Source organism: Equus caballus, chromosome 26 (genome assembly GCF_041296265.1).
Source record: "Equus caballus isolate H_3958 breed thoroughbred chromosome 26, TB-T2T, whole genome shotgun sequence".
Classification (NCBI taxonomy): Eukaryota; Metazoa; Chordata; class Mammalia; order Perissodactyla; family Equidae; genus Equus; species Equus caballus.
The window spans coordinates 15,951,332-15,957,331 of NC_091709.1; the positions used below are offsets into that span (position 1 = coordinate 15,951,332).

General features: G+C 34.7%; 1 long non-coding RNA gene across 6 annotated transcripts in view; it reads right to left on the bottom strand.

Annotated features, from left to right (window-relative positions):
• Nucleotides 1–2,758, bottom strand: part of LOC138920879 (uncharacterized) — a 95,217-nt gene extending 92,459 nt beyond the window's left edge. For 5 of the 6 annotated variants that reach the window (XR_011432835.1, XR_011432839.1, XR_011432837.1 and 2 more), the window contains exons 1-2: nt 2,324–2,627; nt 2,055–2,210 (exon numbers count right to left, since the gene is read on the bottom strand). This is a non-coding gene — a long non-coding RNA (uncharacterized lncRNA). Of the gene's footprint in view, nt 1–2,054; nt 2,211–2,323 lie in introns of all 6 variants that reach the window. The other variant, XR_011432834.1, reaches the window with a different exon arrangement.
• Between the last annotated feature and the right edge of the window lie 3,242 nt (nt 2,759–6,000).

Genomic DNA, 6,000 nt, shown 5'->3' on the forward strand with positions numbered 1-6,000 from the left:
GGGCCACAGGATCCTTCTCTATAAATGAGGGAAAGGAGTTAGGCGACAGACAAAGGTGGAGCAGCTTTCCTACCTTATGAATACAACTAACAGCTGAAATATTTTTCAGGAATTTTGTTTCTATTTACATAACAATATGGCTTAAAGAATATAATAGCAATTTTCAAAAAAATTTTTATTTTATGAAATTTTATGTTGTCTTGATTTCTATTTTAATTGTATAACATAGTGTATTAGGTAGACTCTTTCAGAGAAACAGAACCAAAAGGATGTGTGTGTATATATATGTATATATGTATATTTATGTGTAAATGTGTATATGTGTGTATGTGTCTGTGTGTGCACATATATATAAAAGGAGAGAGAGAGCGATTTATTACAAGGAATTGGTTCATGTGATTACGAAGGCTAATAAATTCCAAGATCTGCAGTCAGCAAGCTTGAGATACAGGGCTGCTGACAGTTCAGTTGCAGCCTGAAAGCCAGTGGGCTCAAGACCCAAGAAAAGCCGTTTTAGTTCGAGTCCTAAGGCAGGAAAAGATCTATGTTCTGGCTCAGTCAGGTAGAAGGAGCTCCCTCTTACTCAGCCTTTAGGTCTATTCAGGGCTCTACTGCTTTCCTCAGTCTACTGACACAAATGTTCGTCTCATCCAGAAACACCCCCACACATGCACCCAGAATAATGTTTGACCAAATGTCCGGGCACTGTGGCCCACTGAGGGTGACACTTAAAATTAACTGTCATATGTAGAAATGCATATGAGTGTGCCAAATAAATGCAAGGGAAAATGACCAAAGAACTAGATACATAGAAGAGAAGCATACTGCTTGCAATGTTAATTTTGATGAGTAGCATCAATTTAATTGGCAGAGTACTTTATAGTGCAGTCTGTCTACCGAAGGTTCAACTACATTTCTCTGATTATGATTTCCACATGCCTGTCTCAGAAAAAAGAATATGCAAGTGTTTGGTTATCATTTGAAAACTGCCTATTAAACACTCAAGTGTTGACACTAATAGACGACAGGAAGGAACTGAGTGTTGGTTAAAACTGTATGCCTGTGTAAGCACTTATTTACTTAATTAATTAAAAGTGAAGTATGTAAGTATTGGATAATGGCAGGAATATAGGAAGAACATGAGTAGTACAGAAGGGAAATTCGAGATGCAAGGTTAAAAAGACTTTAGAGAAGGATGTAACTCTTTACTGTGGCTACACACAAAAGAAAATATTGATTGAAAGGAGGGAAAATTTTTTAGAGTTAATCAAATTGAAATGCCACATGCAAATAACTGACAGGCTATAATGAAATCTAAGATCATAAGAAAATAAAAATTTTGATTTTGAGCATTGTATCCCTTTACTAAAGGCAAATACTCAAAATATTTTACATTTTTCACATTCAAAATAAGGCTTTTAAAATGCATTCAATCACTTAAATGACCAGTACCAAGTTACAGGGACAAGTTTGTTGACTGATTCTTATTGAACTTTCAGAAAATTGTATTCAGTTATGGGCATCAATATGTTGTTGCCCTCTCAATAATTATTCACTATATTACTAAGGGATATACCTATATATAAGATTCTAGACTGGATTTACACATACACATATGTATACAATTTCCTAAAAACTTATTAATAATGCTTATTAAGCTAAAGAGGAAACTTTTATCTAACTCCAGGTACACTCAGTTTTCATATTGTACTTTACGTGATGGAAATAAAAACTTATTTTACATTTATTTAGCAAAGAGACAATTGGAGACAGGAAAAAAAAAGCTTATAACAAATGTTATGCTTTGTGGAAGGTGATTATAGAAACAGTGCTGCCTATGACAGTTCATGTTATAGTCAACGTAAAATTGGTATAGATGAAGGGACTACGTCTGAAAGAAAACAGGCTAAGAGATGTGAAGAAGCATGTATTGAACACTCAAAATACACCAAGTACTTTACACATTTTTTTTTAAATTTAATCCTCAGTTCAACTTAAATGACTGAAACTGTGTTCCTTTTAAAGTTAGGGGAAACTGGGCTCATTCAGCATACCTCTAAAGACCACACAAGGCTTGAAAGTTGGAGAGGCGGTGTGTGAACGCAGAGCTATCTCTCAGAGTCCTCACGTGATTCTCGGTGTGGTGTGGTTCTGCAGCCGCTACTGGATTTAGATGGCTTCTTGAAGAAATCTTACACAATTCCTCAAAGCTGTGAGAAAAAAGTATCAAGGAATCTTTATCAGAAGGGACAGCCTTCAGGTTAGACACAAAGATGCAAATTGCTTAAAATGGAAAAAAATAATCAAAATAGATTGATTTTACCAAACAAAGGGGAGTATAAATTTCCAGTGCTTTCTGGCCCCATCATGGCGGTCTCCTGACTTCATTTGGCGTCTCTCTTGAGAATCCCTGCAGTCTCGGCAAAAACTTTCACAAATGTTCCGTTACTACTGCTTCTGGTCACATGGTTGGATTGCATCATTCAACTTCCTTAAAATCAGAAAGACTTTCCTGAAGTCCCTGAAGTTGCATCCTGTAGAACAGGGCCTGTTGTTGGCTTGCCCAGGTTTTATTCCAAAACGTTTCAGCAGCTCTCCCTGGATGGCCGTCACTCCTGGGTTGTTTTAGAGTTTGGATATCACCACAGATTTCTTTCTATAATTATTTTTGGCTTATCAAAAGTGACCTCAAAAGCAAAATACAGAGATAGGACGCTAAGACCAATGGTTGTTGTAGATAGTTCTTTGGGAGTATCCCTGCGCCCTTCCACCAGCAGAGATCACCAACTGTTGATGGCGTGACAACGTTTTCTTGGATGGCGTTTAACTATGTGCAATGAGATCTAAAACTGGAGAGAAATATCATTTGCAAGAGCCACAGGCAAAACAAAGTACTTAGAGAATTTATAGAGCTCGTAGATAATATCCGATACAGGGAAAGTGGATCACATGCTAATGGATTAGGTTTGTGAACTTATCTTTCGGCTCAAGGACGAGATGATTTTTTCCCCCTTTCCAATACCACTTCTGCAACTTTATGCATCTAAAAGGTACTGCCTTCTCAGTTAGGTTTCATTGTCACAAGCAAGAAAATGCAAGGCTTTCCAGAACAGACTGTTAGTGCCCCCTATTGAGGTTTTCCGTCGTTCAGATCACTTCAGGAAAAGAAACCAGCATGATTTTTTAAATGTCTCTAAAAGAATTTTCTGCAGAGGAAATGGGAATAATTTTACACTTTTCATTATATATGTTTTCGCTCTTTAAAATGTATCTAATTACATTAGTGTAACACAGCTTTCCTTCCATCAGCTATAGATTTCCTCAGCTGGATGTGCTTCCAAGAAAAAAAAAAACGCAGAAAGTTAACATGATTGAAAAATGCAAACTCATTATGAAATTTCATAGATTAGTGCACAAACAATAGAGTCTTTGAACAAATAGCTAGAGAAATTCTAGTCAGCCTGCAGCACAATCAAATACTAAATCTTTCACAGTGATGCTTTGAAATAATTTTATGGTGTGTAACTAAACCAGGGAAAAAAGCTATGCTTGTACACTTGTCTAGGGTATCACATTCATCATTAATCATCCTTAGTTTTGTTTTCTTTTTCCTCCAGGGTTGCATGTTCAAAAGATTTAAATTTGCAAGTTTTATTTCACCTATAGAACAGTATTTCATTTATTATTTTAAATGTGTGTGACTCTTTAATCTAAAAATGACTATTTAAACTAAAGTTGATGATTTTCAAATAGTGAACTTTGGAGCTAAGATGTGGCTTGGTTTTAATATAACGAACTAAGACAGACTCTGCAAAATTACTTATTTTATTTGCATTTTATTCTCTATCCACCAATTTTTTTTTTTTCTTAAAGATTTTATTTTTCTCCCCAAAGCCCCCTGGTACACAGTTGTATATTTCGTTGTGGGTCCTTCTAGTTGTGGCATGTGGGCCGCTGCCTCAGCATGGTCTGATGAGCAGTGCCATGTCCGCGCCCAGTATTCGAACCAACGAAACACTGGGCCGCCTGCAGCGGAGCGGCGAACTTAACCACTCGGCCACGGGGCCAGCCCCTATCCACCAATTTTTTTAAAAAATTCACTTTTGCCTTTATCCCAGTTGGAAGCTCTTAAACCTTTTAATGATAGTTTGGAGAGAATGCAATTTAGCTGTATTAAGGACTTTGCTTTGTATACGAGACGAACAACCTTACCCGTAGTGCAATGAGGCAAGTAGAGACGATAAATAGGAGCGAGACAGAATAGATACAGCTCTAATGCCTTACTGAGTCATCTTTTCTCTTTGGTTCTTCTTTATTATACTTTAAGTGACTATTCAGAACACTAGAAATATTCATTTTAAATGTACCAAAACAAAAAACCAGAACCAAGAGCAAATACAAACTATCTGAAAAATTTTCTTTGTATTGACTTACGAGATTATAAAGCACCAGCTCTCTGACTCCATTTACCAATGTAATAATCTAAACTTTTAACTCTAGCTTTTCCAGGTAATTCTATAGATAATTATGGTTTCAGTCAATCATAAAAAAACATTTCCATAGGCTGCTCTCTACACTTTGTACAGCCTGCCCTCAGTAATTTTTGCTTTCTAAATAATTCTTTTTTTAGCTTAATATTGGCTACTAACTTATATTCAAACTCTTTCCATGTAACTCTAGATATCTTTCATCCAAAGCAATTTGCTCAACTTTTATATTTTATTTATAATCAGTCTTATTTTTCTCTGTCTCTGAGAAAGCTAATCCTGGAATAAAAAAAGAGGTATTAATGTAATTTTTTATTTCCTTTTTACTACTATTTTCTAGGAATAAATCTTTCTGGATTTTAAAAGCTGTTTTCATTTAATCATGTCAAAAATTCAATAGGTCATTTCTAGCCAACGAAGACAGTCAATTTTAAATGGATCTTGTGAACAGAAAGCAAAATTTGATCTCCTACAAGGCTCTGGTGTCTTTGTTTTAATGTAGTTGCAGAGAAAAGAAATGACCCCTGAAAACTCTTGAATCCAGCCCTGTGAAAATTTACATGGCCTTCACTGTGGATGAATTCTTAACCATAATTCCAAAAATATAAATCTATAAATGCAACATGGTGCAATGTTAGACGAAATGCCAAGGTGTTTGGAAGCTTACATGATCCATCTGAATGTTTTCTTTTACTTTGTTGATATTTTTTAAATTTTCTGAGATTAATATGCTTTTGAAAAAAACTTTGTTTTGAAAAGTATTTGAGAGTCATGTCCTTTGCTCTTGCTATCCAGCCGTAGGTCCACATTTTAGTACCTTTCTATAGTCATCCATTTTACATCTGCTGACAAGAAGAATGATTCCAAACAGGAAAAAGCGGTAAAAAATGGATATTTTCTTTTCTTATTTCATGTTTATCAAGTAGGCGCTAAACATACTAAGTCAAAACGCACCAATACCTTTACAATATGATGCTTTTGACTGTGAATTATACAGAAGGTTTACATGCTACCATGAAACATTAAGAATAATAGGCCTGTTTTAAATCAATAAGACTTCATGTTCTATTTTCTTTTTTCACGTTGACTTCCATTACAATGAAACCCTTCTGGCATTTTATAGCCATTAAATAGGACAAGAATATTCTCTTAAAAAATTATTAAAGATTTTTTAGATTTAACACACATAGACAATAAATCTTCTTTGTCTATAATTTGACAGTTTTTTTTATTATCTTTGCAAGTAGAACTGTTTTTTAAAAAATCTCTTTATTTTTATAATGATGTATAATGAGCAAAAACCTCTATGTCACTGATCTGGAAGTTCTTTTGGCTGTGAATTCTTATCAGAAAAGAAAAAGTAAATGAAGAAATATACATGTTTCTTTTTTTTTTTTCCTGATACATTCCAAACAGCAACAGAACACTGCCCTCATGGTGTTTATTTTATAGTAGATTTATATGCTACTGTCAATTTGTATATTAAATATAAAAAGAGCTTAATTACTTTATT